The sequence below is a fragment of the Lynx canadensis genome, chromosome B1 (assembly GCF_007474595.2).
Source record: "Lynx canadensis isolate LIC74 chromosome B1, mLynCan4.pri.v2, whole genome shotgun sequence".
Taxonomy (NCBI): domain Eukaryota; kingdom Metazoa; phylum Chordata; class Mammalia; order Carnivora; family Felidae; genus Lynx; species Lynx canadensis.
This window is the reverse complement of record NC_044306.2, coordinates 125,445,325-125,462,138: the sequence shown is the minus strand read 5'-3', so window position 1 is coordinate 125,462,138 and position 16,814 is coordinate 125,445,325. Positions and strand designations below refer to the sequence as shown.

At 35.6% G+C, this 16,814-nt stretch overlaps 1 pseudogene; it reads left to right on the top strand.

Moving 5' to 3' along the window:
- The first annotated feature begins 1,630 nt into the window (after window positions 1-1,630).
- Window positions 1,631-1,949, top strand: LOC115511574 (annotated as a pseudogene).
- The last annotated feature ends 14,865 nt before the right edge of the window (window positions 1,950-16,814 follow it).

Sequence of the window (16,814 nt, the reverse complement as noted above, 5' to 3'; positions counted from 1 at the left end):
AATCTTTGTGCACACTCTAACAGATTACTTGCCTTCTGCCTACTCCAAAGAAAGGTTTCAAATTTTATGTTGCAATAAAAAGGGCTGGCACAAGTTTTAGACTATTGACCCATGCTGCTTCAAGATTTTAAGTGTGAAAAATAGAACATCAAAAATGGACTTCTACATGAAATACATTGTTCTATAATTTGCCTCTAGATAAACTCACAATCGAGTTTTATACGGTATAAATATATATCATTTAAATAATTCATAATAGCTAAGGGGATTGGAACAAATAAAAAGTAAGGTTGCTAGCCTTTTGAAATAGTTGCTAGAGTCTGACTGTTTTTCTTAAAAGCCAATATTGCTCATATTAATTTCTCCTTTTTCCTATGTAGTGTTCAAGAACTCATAATAGTGCATACTTTTTAGCCCTTTATTTATTTATATGAGATAACTCTGGCATACATACCACCACTGGCTATAACAAATATGACAATGCAGCAAATAAAACTATGCTTCATTTATAAGTCGCAGACTAGTGCTGTGCAGTTTGTAACCGATTCCAGGAAATAATATATTTTTGTTGATTAGTTGTCTGAGTAATTTTCCGAGCTTGGGAAAAAAATGGAAATGTAGAAGTGAATGACAAAATACTGATGATATTGTATGGTTTATACTGGTCTTAGCCACTCTATTGGATCAGGGCTTAGAAGCCACATTACGGACTATTCAGTCCACCATACAAGCTAATTAATTCTTCTATTGCAAGTCTTCTCCCCTTGGAAGCCACAAAATAAACTGGCAAATCTTCTTGGGGGCCACAATTTTAATATTCTCTAAAATGTTTTTATTTGCTGGGTGTTTGGGTGACTCAGTGTGTTGAGTCTTCGATTGTTGATTTTGGCTCAAGTGGGATTGAGCCCTGTGTCAGGCTCCATGTTGAGCATACAGCCTGCTTAAGATTCTCTCTCTCTCTCTCTCTCTCTCTCTCTCTGCCACTCTCTCTCCCTAAAATAATATATATATACGTATAAATAAATAAATAAACAGTAAAATAAAATACTTTATGTGCAAACCTATATATGTCATGAAAAAGAGGGAAAAATCCCAAAATTCTCTTAAAAGATTTAAAATTTACATATACAGAGAATCCCTTTTGCCAATATAGGTACACTGTATTTAGAGTACACTTAAGAACGAGTATTTGAAAACCCCAGAAGATACTTTGCTAAAAAATATGTAGGGTCAAGTCTTTCTACCACTGATAGTGACTAGGATGACAATCTTTATCTTCTCTTCTGGCAAACAAGCACTGCATGATTATATAGAAGTCTCTGCCCTCATGTGGTTATGACAAAACTAGTCTCCAGCCAAGGGTGGTTTTTCAAATAACCCTTGCTCACTCACAGACAAGAGTGTAACCTCACACAACGTACTCACAACGACGTCTTATGTGTTTTAAGAGTATAAATATACACTAATTGAATAAGAAAATATTTGAATATTGCCCTCATTTATCAAAAAGAGAGATGGTCAGTTAGAACCCTAGGGTTTGGACATGGTTTACAGATGTGTTTTCTTTTGCCCACCACCTTTCTTGCAAAAAGAGATCTTTTTTACCCATGATGATAGCATTCTTGCAAACATGGTGAATGTTCCTAAAACCCACAAAACTTTTTGAAACAAGTGTGGCAAGCACCAACCCCACAAAGTGACAGAGTACAAAAAGGCAAAGATTCTCTTTATGCCCAGGGAAAGAGGCATTTTGACAGGAAACAGAGTGGCTACAGTGGGCAAACTAAGCCAATTTTCCAGAAACAGGCTAAAACGAAGATAAGATTGTGCTGAGGCTTGAATGTATTGAGCCACAAGTGCAGATCTAAGAGAACGCCGGCTGTTAAGAGATGCAAACATTCTGAACTGGGAGGAGACAGAAGGGCAAGGGTCAAGTAATTCAGTTCTAAGCTTCATATTTTGTTATATTATGAAGACAACAGAACCTAGAGGTTATATTCAAAAGAAGAGGAAGAGGAAGAAGGAGAAGAGAAGGAGAAGGAGAAGGAAAAGGAGAAGAAAGAGAAGGAGAGGAGAGATTTTAGATTTAAAGAAAACTCCCTTATTATTAGCTTCTCTTAAAACAGAAAAATCTGGCAACAATTTGCCCACATTCTTGTACAGTGACAATCCGCAATACACAGTCAATGGTACTTCATGCAGGTTATTAGTTCTTTGGTTGGCCACAGTCTCCACCATTCCCTATTGTTTATTGCTTTTCACCTTCCTTCATGTATTTCACCTCTCTAGGCTTTGACTATCAAGACAATTAAAACAAGCACATACTAATTTACCATTCTGACTACTAAGTCATTCATTAAGTAAAGCTTTTTAGTCAAAATGACTGAACCACTTATGAATGGAAACAGGCTAACTATGATACATGCATCTCACAGTAGCATTGATCCATTGCTTGCCAAATGTCAATGTATATACATTATTTTTAATTAATGGTAGATTTCCAGGTCAAATAATTAAAGGATTAAGGAAGAGAGTAATTGCTTAGATAAATTGAAATTGATTACCTTTTCCAAGCACAGAAGCATAAGAACATTTTGGTTGGGGAAAGCCAATGTAAACAATTTAACTACCTTATGGACACAAGTGATTCAATTTTCAATTTATAAGATGTCCAGCTACAAGTGAGTTTACCCATTATCACTACCCATAATCTCCACAATCTCGATTCATTTTCAAAATGACAAATATGCATAGTGTTGGTAATTTTACTGAATTCTGTTTTATATTACTTGGCTTCACGGAAATTGTGGTCCAAATGCAAATATATTTTTGCTAATTAATAAAGCCCGATGTTATTTCTCCTATAACTCTCTTATTCTTGAAAAACAAGTTCAGAAATGTTAATCATCACTATTGATTACCTACTGATTGTTTTAGTAAGTCTAATGCATCTTTTGCAAAATGTGATACAGATGACAGAAAACCAAAAACAAAAATGCAATCATCAAATGACTTTCATTTGTAATTGAATATACAGCATCCTCAAAAGCAGTTTACCCATTTCCTTACATTTTTAGAGTTTTTCCTTTGTAAAGATGTCTACTTTTAGAGGAAAAACATACTTTTGCAGTCATAAATTTTTATATATTTTCAATAGACACTCAAAGATCAGGAAGTGGAGTAGTTTTCTATGTTTAATATTCTATTAGCTTTGGACTAATTGCTTTATGTGGATATTGGATGCTAAACCCTACTTTATTTTGAATTAAAAAATAATCAGCTAAAATAATTTGAAAAGAAAAGCATGGTTTTAAATCTTATGTTTTATCAAAATGTATGCGTCTAATTCATACTAAATTAATTGCTATTAAATTATGAAATGACTTTGTAATATGCTTTTACCTGGTTACTAGTTTGGGAGATAGGAAATCTGACACTTACAGTGATCAATCATGAGATCTTGGGAAACAAACTTTTATTTTCAGGCCTCAGTTTCCTCCAATAGTGCCATTCTAACTCCAAAATTTTGATATAGATTACTCTAATTTTAATATGTGTTTCTGGAAACAAAATAGCCAATTTTTGAACAATTTATTTCACTCTTTATGGGAAATGCTATAATTATTGTAATGGTTATAATCCTCCTCTGCCCTCTTTTCACCATATAATGCTTTGTCAGAAGACCATGGAAGATGAACATCTAAGTTATTTTTAGTTAGCCATCCTGGTCCCTATTCTTGTTTTCAGATTTATTCTGAATAAATCATGTTGGATTCCTAATCAAGGGCCTTAAAAAATATGTTTTTTTTCTGAGCAAAGTGGACGACACAGTAAGAAAAAAGAATCAAGAAATTGGAAGTAGAAAGCTTGGGTATAGAGAAACAAATTGGGACAATTTTCCAGATGATCAAATTGTATACTTAGATGCACAAGAAAAACAAACAGAAAACAATTTCATCTTATAAGAGAATGTGCTTAGGTAGCTACTTACAAGATTAATTTTTTCATAAAATTATCTTTCCCATATTTCAAGAAGAAAAACATTACAAAATATCAATTAAAGTAAAAGGCCACAAGCTGATGGTTGTCAGAGGCGAGGCGGGTGAGGGGATGAGCAAGATGGGTGAAGGGGGGTGGGAGATACAAGCTGCCAGTTATGGAGTTAATAAGTTATGGGAATAAAAGGCACAGCCTAGGGAATATAGTCAATAATATCATAATAGCATTATATGATGGCAGATGGTAGCCACGCCTGTGGTGAGCATACTATACCATATACAGAAGTTGAATCACCATGTTGTACACCTGAAACTAATGTAATACTGTATATCAGTTACATCCAAATTAAAAATTTAATAAATAAAAAATAAAGACCCAAATGCTGAGGCAATAAAAACAGAAAAAAAATTTAGACAAACTTAAGAATATAAAACAAAAAAAATATGAACAAATGGTAATACATATCCTATCATTAGTTAGGAAAACTCAACATCGATTCAATGAGGTCTATACTAAAAAATATAATCTCAATAAAATACCAAATTTTCATCCTTACAGGGAATAATTATGCTAATTCCAAATTCTAAAAATAAACTGAATAAAATAATTTTTGATCTGTACATGCATAATCTCACAAACCAACAGAAAAGACAGAATCCAAAGATAGGCATGGCAGATAAAAATGATTTAGTGGGCAAAATACTTTTGCAATGTATTTAAATCTTGCTTTAATTTTTTTATCTGTTCTTATTTTTTTAAATGCTCACTGAAGTACAGCACACACACGGAGAATTCCATGGACTATAAATTGCACAATTCAATGATATTTTACTAAGTAAAAATAAAACTATAATCCAGATGAAGATATAGAAAATTATTATCATTGTCCCAGAAGTCTCCATTTCATCCCCTCCCACTTATTAGCACCTCCTAAGGGAATTCACTACTTGGGTGTACTTATGGTTGAGCTTTATAAAAGTGAGAAAAAAATAGTACATATTATTTTGTGTCTAGCTTCTTTCACCATCATTAAGTATGTGGGATTTACCACATTGCTTATAGCTATAGTTTACTTTCTAATGTTGGCATACATTTAAGTTGTTTCAAGTTTTTTGAAAAACTGACATGAACATTTTAGGTCTGGGCCGGAGAGAGCTCAGATTTAACAAATACTGTGAAAGTTTCTTCTAAAGCAGTGTGCCAGTTTACGTTCCAACCATTAGTGAACGAGCTTTTCATTTGCTTCATAGTCTCACCAACTCTTGAAATTAAAATTGACTGTTTTTTTTGTTTGTTTGTTTTTAATTTTTGCCTCTGTTGTGTTAGGCGTATGGTGACATTTAATTGTATGTTTATTCTTTATTTTCCTCATGACAATTGATGTTAAAATCCTTACACAGACTATTTGGCCATTTGGGTATCATGTTTTGTAAAGAGTAAGTTCAAATTTTATTTTCTAATATTTGCTTGTCTTTTTTTCCTTAATGAATTCTTAGAAATTCTTTGTTTATTCTGATATTCTTTGTTTTATCTTTGTCAGATATAAATATATCAGACTGTCGTTTCTTCCTCCTGATGGCATCTTTTGATGAGCAAAATATTCTGCTTAATGGAGATCCTTAATCAATATTTTTGTAGAATTAGTGCTTCTGGCAGCCAGTTTAAAAATTCTTTGACTAGGGGTGCCTGGGTGACTCAGTTGGTTAAGTGTCCCATTTTTGATTTTGGCACAGCTCATGATCTCATGGTCGTGGGTTTGAGCCCCACATTGGGCTCCATGTTGACAGACCAGAGCCTGCCTGGGATTCTCTCTCTCCTCCCTCTTATTCCCTACTCCCATTCACTATTTCTTTCTAATAAATAAATAAGCATAAAAAAACTCTTTGCCTACTCCAAAGTCATAAATATATGTTTTATATATTTTATTATAGAATATTGCTCTATCATTCAAATAGGTCTAAATCTATCTAGAATTGATTTTTTGTATGGTATGGTGTAGATAGATTTATATTTCACAACGGGCTCTGTGTTAACAGTGTAGATCCTGCTTGGGACTCTCCCTCTTTCTCTGCCCCTCCCCCTCTTGCAATCTGTCTCTCAAAAGAAAACTTTTTTAATAATAAAAATAAGAAACCTCTATTATTCCTAGTTTCATAGTGAAACTTTTCAAATATATCACCATTAAATAGACCCTTTACTGTAGAAATTTTGGTAGATACTCCATCGTATTAAGTAAACTCCATTCTATTTCTGGTCTGCTAATTATTTTTAAAATTCATGAATAGTTGGTGAATTTGTTAAATATATTTTTGGCATCTATTGTTATGGTCATATATTTTTCCATATATTTAAAAAATTTTTAAAAACCATTTTTAAATGTTTATTTATTTTTGTGAGAGAGACAGAGTGCGAACAAGGGAAGGGCACAGAGAGAAGGAGACACAGAATCTGAAGCAGGATCCAGGCTCTCAGCTGTCGGCAGGCAGCCCTTCACGGGCTCCAACTCCTGAACACTGGGATCATGGCCTGAGCCTAAGTCGAAAGCTTAACCAAGTAAGCCACCCACCTCCCCATACAGTGATTCCTTTTAATGTTAAACCTATCTTGAATTTGTTGAATAAATCAACTTTGTTATCATTTTTAAATAAGCCTGAATTCAATTGTTAATTTTTAATGATTTTTCCAAGTGTTTATTATTGTCCCATCCCTCTCCATAAACGGGACTCCAGTATCTGAATATTAGATACCTTTTCCATACATTTTATAGCTCTTATGGCTTTTCTGCATTTTTTATTATTTTTTTCTTTCCAGACTTCAATATGATATTTGCTGCTGAACTACATTTTACTTTACTACTTTTCTTTTCTGCTCTGTCTAGTGTGTTATTAAAGACTATTGAACTATAATTTCATTTATTTTGTTTTTCAATTTCAGAGTGTCCATTTGATTTTCAGGGGGGGTAAATTTCAGGTCTGCTAAAATTCTCCATCTTTTCTATATTTTTGACCGTATATATTAACATTATTTTAAAAGCACTGTTATCCCAATATTCTGGCTTAATTTTCTGTTGTTTTTTTTTTTCTCTAGGTTGTCAGTTATTTTATTCTGTTCCTTGATATAACTGACTCAATAGTATTAACAGGATTTTACCATTAGGAAAGGACCTTGATATTAAGTTTTTCCTGAAGAGATTTTCTACAAACAGGTGATTAATACCACCTTTAATTCATGTGGGATTGAGATGATATTTGCTGATATTCTTCTTAACTGCCAAACTCAAGCAAAAGTAGAAATATTTAAAGATTTCTATTTCCAGCATTGTTTATCAAAAATTCAGTTTCCTTTTAAAGCGTAAGAATCTTGTCACTCCAGAGCCTGACAGAGACTTGTTCAAGTGAAAAAACATTGTCTGCTAATTAGGTTATTTTGGGCAGCCATTTATTACTTTCAAAGCACCTAACAAAATTTGGATTAATATTTCCTTAATTGTGTTACTGAAATTAACCTTGTAGCTTAAACATTTTGCTGAGAACCCTATCTACAATGAATCCAGATTTCTGTATGTGATAAAAGATTTACATGCTTTTTGTACCAGTTTTTCATGTTTAAAATTTTTTTTTCATTTATTCATTTTTGAGAGGAGAGAGACAGAGCACAAGCAGGGGAGGGGCAGAGAGAGAGGGTGACAGAATCTGAAGCAGGCTCCAGGCTCCGAGCTGTCAGCACAGAGCCCAACGCGGGGCTCGAACTCACAAACCACAAGACCATGACCTGAGCCGAAGTTGGATGCACAACCGACTGAGCCAACCAGGCACCCCCCAGTTTTTCATATTTTTTAAACATTCTCAAGGGAACTGATAATCTTTTAATAAACTCAATCATTTTGTAGCATCATCCAGACACACTGGTTTTCATTTCCTCTCCAAATATTTTTGACGCCAGCATTTATCTGGGAACAAAGCAGTGTATTATAACAATGTTACAATTTATTTTATAACAAGAGACAAAACCTCTCATGGGCCAAGCACTAACGGAATAACATTAGTAAAGAAGCCAACATAGTTCCTCCTGGATAGAACTTTCTAGATTTGGGGCACCTGGGTGGCTCAGTGGGTTAAGCATCCAACTTTGGCTCAGGTCATGATCTCACAGTTCGTGAGTTTCAGCCCTGCTCAGGCTCTGTGCTGACAGCTCAGAGCCTGGAGCCTGCTTCAGATTCTGTCTCACTCTCACTCTGCCCCTCCCTCGCTCATGTTCTGTCTCTCCATCTCTCTCTCAAAATAAATAAACATTTAAAAAATTAAAAAAAAAACTTTTTAGATTGAAGATAAAACATGAAATAGATCTTGTCCTTTTTTTGTTTCAGACAGAAACTTGCAGCAAGAAAACATTGTTTATGAATTTCACCAACATTTACAATTTTTACAAATACTAAGGCTTGATCTTTAATGATGAAATCTGTTTACTTATCAACCTGAAAGAAGTTGTTTTTCTATTTATTTTCTCTCAAATCTCTTTAGTTTCAGATGATAGGTCTTCAATATTTCAACTTACTATACAAAGAGACAATGGAGTCTTCAATTCTTCTAACTGCATCTTAACCTAGTATTTTATTGCCGTAGTTTTACATGGTTTCATCGTTATGTTTTCACCAACCATGTGACTTTTCCTTTATGGGGTAATAATTTCCACCACTAAATAATTTGATCCTTGAAATGTTTCATTGGATACAAGTACTGTTTTTAACAAACGTGCACTGAGTTTAAGTTTCCAAGAACCATTCGGCACCTTGCCTTGTCAAGTGACTGGTTTGTATTTGTGCCTTTTTCCTCTGCTTGCTTCACTTAGAGATTGTTTGCAACCTACTATGTACAGTAGAATTGGGTAACCTGGATTGACATCTTATGTAAACAGAAGTGATATTAACTTTCATAGTAAAGATCAGGTTGATTGCTATTATTATTGTTGCTGTTGTTTTTTGTCTTTCCTTTGTTGCTTGGGTTCAATTACTTTGAAATGACTTTGAAGATTGTGATTATTACCAAACATATTAGAAGGAATCATAGACCCAAGGCCAGAATCATTTTCTTCCATCCTACACTTCATGTTCAAAAAACACCATATTTGATAGTGAAGCATGTTTGTCATCAGAAACATTAATAAAATATTTTAAGAAGATGATAAACAAAAAGAAAATCACAAAAAAAGTTAAAATTTTATAACTTTCAACCTACACTATCCACATTTTGCAACATTTGCAGTAACAGTCAAGTGGCAGGACTCCTGATATGTGGAGTCATTAGACTAAAATTTTGTCATTAGAATGAAACATTTTATCTTATTTTCTATTATACCAGCAGGACTTGTTTATTCCTGCCATTTACTGGGTGGTGCTTAAGAGATGATTTAGAAAGGAGGTAATTCAGTACTGAGAAGCTGCCATCATCAGCTTACTGACCTCTTCTTTCTCAGTCCACCACTCACGAATTTTCAATGGTCCCCAAACCCCACTTTTGCTCCCAATCTGCTGACAAAATATGAGTAAATACTCAATACATTCAACCAAATGAATATGGTGTCCTACTGTGCATGCATATGGGGCTTAAAAAACTGCTAATGGAATTGCTAAAGGTGCTATTGACGACTCTGAACTTTATCATTGTATATCCCACAAAGTTCAGAATCAGTTATTTTTAGCCATGAAGGAAAGAGAGAAATCCTAGGATTCTGCAAGGTATTGTTTGAAAACTCTGAATTCTGTATTTTAACCACAGCAACCTTAACTGTTAAAACTATGAAGCCATAGCCCCACATCACTCATGTAATTGTCTTCTAAAATGCACTGGGGTACCTGGGTGGCTCAGTCAGTTAAACGTCCAACTCCACTCAGGTCATGATCTCTCAGTCTAGGAGTTCGAGCCCCGCATGGGTCTCTGTGCTGACAGTTCAGAGCCTGGAGCCTGCTTCAGATTCTGTGTCTCCCTCTCTCTCTCCCCTCCCCCACTTGTGTTCTGTCTCTGTCTCTCAAAAAATGAATAGATGTTAAAAAAAAATAAATGCAAACAAATGGCCCAGGAAGAAATAATCATTCTTTTCAGTGCAAAATCTAGGAGTGGCAAATATTATACAAAACTTGTATGTATGTATGTAAATAGTAAATATATTAGGGGTAAAGATAAATAATTTTAATAGTATATTTTCACATACACAATGATGACTCACAAAGAGAATACTAACCCATAGCTAATACTTGTTTTTTTATTGCAACATACCTGAAGAAGAATATATCATCTGTTCAATAAAAAGCTCACAGTGGAAGTAATTTTCTTGGATACAGTGAAGGATGTTCCCCTAAAGGGGATCTATGAGATCCCCAAAGTGCATGAGCAATTTGAAAAAGAAAACAAGTAAATCTGTCATTCCCTCTAATTCCATTACTTTATATCAAGTTGAGAATCAGTCTTGACCCTACAGATTTCATCTTTTTTATATGTTCTACTTAGAAAATATACACTGTTGTGTGTGCTATGTTTTCTCAGTGTTAGCCAACAGACTTAATTTTAGGGCCTCCTGGTAGGTGATCACACTTCTAATATTAAAATGGGCTTTCCAAAAGTGGCGAAAAAATATAACTTGCAAAATTGTGGGCCAAATAGAAAGGACTACAGTTTTAGTCTTTTAAAGATCACAGCCGTTATTTTTGCTACTACTAGGAGAGGTTTTAATTTTCAAAGAATCATGACTCTATTAGTCAAACCCAATCATATTGTCACTATTTCTAGTTTTGTTCTCTACTGAGGAGAAAATACATTTCTGTCGTGACTGGCGCGACAAACACCGAGGTCAGTGTCCTGAGGGTAGGGGAATGCAAGAAAAAAGAGAGAGAAGAAAGTTTGGGAACAGGAGGGTCCCCTGGGCTGATGGCCCAAGTGATGGCTTTATTGTTGCTGTACACAATCTTTTATATCCAGACTCTTATGGGTCAGGCCATTCTAATAAACAGGTTTCACATAATCGCTGCCAACCAATACATTTAGTTCTGTGTTTCTTGTGCATTTTCTAGACGGGTCACAAGACCTTGTTGATAAGATTGCTAGCAAAACACAATTCCCATGTTTGTTTCTATCTGACTGGGGGTAGAAAAAGGGAGGTAGCATTACTGCCAACACCTGCAGACAACAGGCTTCAGGAATTAACTTTCTCAGCCTTGACAAGGCTTTCGTATGCCCTTGAAAGTGGGGGAATGGGAGGGGGAACCACCAGGTTGGCTGAGTCAACAGGGAACGTTGCTCGACCCGGTCTCAGCCTGGCACCGGGCCCGGCCCCCCCCCACATTTCCATAGATGGTGTACACTTCCATCCCATTCTCTACCCTCTATTACCATTTGATAAGATGCAAATAGAGTATGTCCGGCACTAATAAAAACAGGAAAAGGCATTTATTTGACTTTTGCATTTAGTTCTCTGCACCAACAAATGGCAACTTGCTTTGAAAATGAAATTAGATTTAGTTAATGTATTAGTCTCCTATGACCACTCTAACAAATCACCACAAATTGGGTGGCTTAGAACAACAGAAATTTATCCCTTTGCATTTTGGGAGGCGAGGCATCTAAAATCAAAGTGTGGGTAGGGCTGTGCACCCATAAATGCTCTGGGGAAGAATCCATTTCTTGCCTTTCCCAGCTTCTGGTGTCTCCAGGTTTTCCATGGCTTGTGGCCCCATCACTCTAATCTATGAAACCATGATAATATTGTGTCTTCCTCTTCTCTGTGTCTGTCTTCTTTTGGTTTCTTAGTCCAATTTCCCTCTGTTAAACGGACACGTGCAATTGCATGTAGGGCCCAATTGTATAAGGTAGGATATTATCTTCCTCTCAGGGTCCTTAACTTAATGACATATGCAAACACCTTTTTCCAAACACGATAATGATCATAGGGTTCAGAGATTAGTATGCAAACATATCTTTTGTGGAGCCACCATCTAACTCACTACAATCTGCCCTGACACCCAAATATATTCACTGTGGTCCAGCTTCCCCCAAATACTCAGCCCTTTATTTTTATTTTATTTTTATCCTCATTTTTGCTTCCTCCCATCCCACGCCAACCAATTTGCTGAGTCTCACGATCAACTAAGTGTCCTACTATTCAATTAAATTCTGATACTATCTACCTGGAGTTAGGGTCAGACACCAAATATTTAAGGGCTCGGTTCCACAAGACTATTCCCACTTCAGATATCAGTGGCAACTATCAGTCCCCCAGGTCACCCATACTTCTACCGAATTTCACCAGTTTGAAGGTTTCTACAATCTACCACTCAAGTTTGATAATTTGCTAGAATGCAAATTCTATGGTGCTAGAATGACTTTTAGGACTCAAGAAAATGCTATTCTTACTAGTAAAGGTTATTATAAGGAATATAAATGAACAGCCAGATGAAGAGATGCATAGGACATGGCCTAGAAGGGTTCCAAGTATACGGGTCTCTATCCCGATGGAATAGAGGTATACCACCTGGCCAGCACATGGATGTTGCCAACCAGGAAGTTTCTTGAATCCCATTGTTAAAGGCTTTATTGAGATATCATTCCACATGCATGACTGTGCTATTGCTAATTCAGTCAATCTCCAGATCCTATGCCTTCCCTGGATGTTAGGGAATGAGGCTGAAAGTTCCAAGCTTCTAATCACGCCTTGGTTCTTCTGGCAAACAACTCCCATCCTAAAGATATGTAGGGGCCAGCCAAGAGTCACCGTCTTAGTACAAAAAACACTCCTACCATCTTTATCACGCAGGAAATTCCAAGGGCCTTTGAAGCTCTGTGCCAGGAACTGGGAATAAAAACCAAATATCTTTCCTATTATACTATAGTATAGTATAGTATACTATAGTATAGTATACTATACTATACTACTTTCCTCAATTTATCCCTTACCTCTTGTATGTTCCTGTAAACAACAATAAGAAACAAGATCACACATAAAACCTTTTCCTTGGCAATTTCTTCATCTAAATATCCCAATTATTGCTGACAAGTCCTGTTTCCACACAATTCTAAGACAACATTTGAACAAGTTTTCTGGCACTTTGTAATAATTATCAGCTTTCCTTTAGCTTCAATAACATGTTATTTATAAATCTCTGAGCCCTTTATATCCTTTTTTCCTCTCAATATTCTGTTCATAACAACACAAGTATTCTCTAGAACAACAGAAACTTTCTCTGCTACACTCCTCACTTTTGAGAGGTCACCAAAAGCACTTTAAAACAAATATCTATTTATATATTTTTAAGAGAGAAAGAGAGCATGGGAGAGGAGCAGAGAAAGAACAAGAGAGAGAATCCCAAGCAGGATCTGCACTGCCAGCACAGAGGTCGACACGGTGTTCCATGTCATGAACGGCGAAACCATGACCTGGGCCAAAATCAAGAGTGGATGCTTAACTGACTGAGTCACCAGGTACCCTACCAGAAACACTTTTAATGTTCATAGTGCTAACCTTCTGTTCAAGGACATCTAGGCTTTTTCTAGCATATGCTTTGAATTTCTTCCATTCTTTATCTTTCTTTAATTCCAAAGCCACTTCCATATATTTAGGAAGAGCAGGCTGGAAACTTTCAGGCAGGAGCTTATACTGAGATCCACAGAAGGAACATTTCCCCAAGGAAGCTTCAGTTCTGCTCTTAAGGCTCTTCTACAAATTAGATCAGCCACATGCAGATTATCAAGGATAATCTCTTTTACATAAAGTTAACTGATTATAGATGTTAAACACATCTACAAAATAGCTTAAGAGCAACATTCAGATTAGTGTTTCTTTGAAAAACTGGGTCCTATAGCCTAGCCAATGTGACACATAAAGCTGATCATCACACTTAATTTAAGCAGTATTTTAATTAATTTCAATATTAATATAGCACTATTAATTCTAGGTGAAATGTAGCATTTTAAAAATTATGTCTAAAATTTTATGAAGAGTGTTTTAAAAAACAAAGGGTATCTTATATATTTGCCTATTTCTATGATACACAACCTCTATGTGCACGTTCAGTATATATTGCACTAAGATAAATACACTTGTTGACCCTGAGCAATAAACCGGTAGAATAATGAATAATTCAGCCTAGGTGTGATAGAAGGGTAAAGTGAACAGTAATATACCAAATGAAATGTGTGAGGAATACCCTTGTCTTACTCAGATAGCTTTTCTTGCAATTAATATATTTTTAAATAGAGAACTTAATTACATTTGCCTTAAAATGTGAAAAATCTTGCAAAGGAATTTTCTGAAATTACACAAAGATTAAAAAAAAAAAAAAAACCTAATACTGGAAAGGGAATTCAGAGAAGGTTTATCGTATAAGAGAAAGTAGAACAAAATGACCAAAAAGTATAAAATAATAATTCTATGGAAGGCAGTAAAGGTATAAAATGAAATTTTTTATATGAAAGTATTTATCTAGATCTTGCCCATGATCTGGTGCTGTGGTCTGACTTTTCAAAAAAAAAAAAAATGGTCTATAGGCTGCAGATATGTAAATGCTTCTGAGATTATTACAATTCTCTATGCCTCATGTTGCTAGTATTTTAAAGGTTATTAAAGTTATTATATTTACCAGGGCTTTGCTTATATTAGAGATGAGCAAGAAACAAATTTTACAATGACTTTATAATGACTAGCTTTAAATTTTGTTCATATAAATATTATTTACATATTAAAATTCAAAAAAATACTTATCGACTTGATTTCAGAAAGTAGTCTAACAAATGGACACATAAAGACCAATCCATTACTTTTGTAATCATTTTTATACAAATCATGATGTACTACCTACTTCTGAAATTCCCACGAATACATTGTATGTCTTAAACATTTTTCCTTGACAGTTGATATATATCTCATTATTTTTGTTAACCAGTGCATAATATTCCATAAGTAGACTTAGCCACATTGTATTTAATTGGTTTTATTCAAGATAAAAATTTGGTGATTTGCATTTTTTGCAATTACATACAATATATTCTTTCTCATGCATATTTAAAGGTGATTTTCTAGAACACTTCCAGCTTAATAGATTCTGCCAAATTGCCCTTGGAAGTGTCTGTATTGACTTATATTCATTAGCTTTGTCTGAGAGTACATGATTCCCCAGATTTTGCCAAAGCAGGATATTGGGTGGAATTACCTGTCACCACTCTTAAGTAATCTTTCTGAGATTTACGCATTCTCCAGATGCAAGGGTTTTAATTTTTACAATGCAAAAGAAAGAGAATTAAGTAGGCCCTTTTAAAGTCCTCTGGAAAACACCTGGAATACTACCATCTTTCCGTAAACACATCATAAAGCAGTGTATATTAAAATTCATTAGTTCATAGTTTATAATACATATTTTATAGTTAAAGTCTTTGGGGCGCCTGGGTGGCGCAGTCGGTTAAGCGTCCGACTTCAGCCAGGTCACGATCTCGCGGTCCGGGAGTTCGAGCCCCGCGTCAGGCTCTGGGCTGATGGCTCAGAGCCTGGAGCCTGTTTCCGATTCTGTGTCTCCCTCTCTGTGCCCCTCCCCCATTCACGCTCTGTCTCTCTCTGTCCCAAAAATAAATAAAAATGTTGAAAAAAAAATTTTTTAAAAAATAAAAAATAAATAAATAAAGTCTTTTATGAAACTGAAAAAAAAAACGAGACAAAAAACTCAAAATATTGGGGCACCTAGGTGACTCAGTTGGTTAAGCGTCCGACTTTGGCTCAGGTCATGATCTCATGGTTTGTGAGTTCGAGCCCAGTGTCTGGCTCTGTGCTAACACCTTAGAGCCTGGAGCCTGCTTAGATTCTGTGTCTCCCTCTCTTTGCCCCTCCCCGTTCCCTCTCTCTCTCTCTCTCTCTCTCTCAAAAATGAATAAACATTTAAAAAACCTCAAAATTGTATCATGATAATGTATTTTTTCTGTAAATATTAATTATGTCCGTATTTGGCCCATTATAGTTTATTAAATATATGTAAGGCAATGGATTTATTTTTCGTGGAATCAAGGTAAGAAATTTAACTTCATCTGCATTGACTATATTAATATATAACCAGCCACATGATTTCCAGCTTCTTAGGCCCATCCCTAGAATTTCTAATTTAAAAAAAAAATTAATGTTTATTTATTTTTGAGAGAGAGAGACAGACAGACAGTGCAAACAGGGGAGGGACAGAGGTAGAGGAAGACACACAATCTGAAGTAGGCTCCAGGCTCTGAGCTGTCAGCACAGAGCCTGACACGAGTTCAAACCCATGAACCGTGAGGGAAGCTTAACAGACCGAACCACCCAGGTGCCCCCCCCATCACTAGAATTTCTGATTTAATAGTCTAGGGTAAATCCTGAGAATTTGTATTTCTGAAAATTACCCAAGTAATTCTGATGGTGAAGGTGTTGATTCAGAGTCTGTACTTTGAGGACCACTGCACTAAGTAACCATGAAATGTTAATCAAATTATGGTCCATGAATGGCTCCTAGCAGCATCACTTGGAGCTTGTTAGAAATGCAAATGTTAGGGGCTCCTGGGTGGCTCAGTCGGTTGAGCGTCAGACTTGGGCTCAGGTCATGATCTCGCGCTCTGTGAGTTCCAGCCCCGCGTCGGGCTCTGAGCTGTCAGCTCAGAGCCTGGAGCCTGCTTTGGATTCTGTGTCTCCCTCTCTCTCTGCCCCACCCCCGTTCATGCTCTGTCTGTCTCTGTCTCAAAAATAAATAAACATTAAAAAACAACAAAAACAAAAGAAATGCAAATGTTAATGAACTAATGGGACTTCCTCAAGTTTAAAAG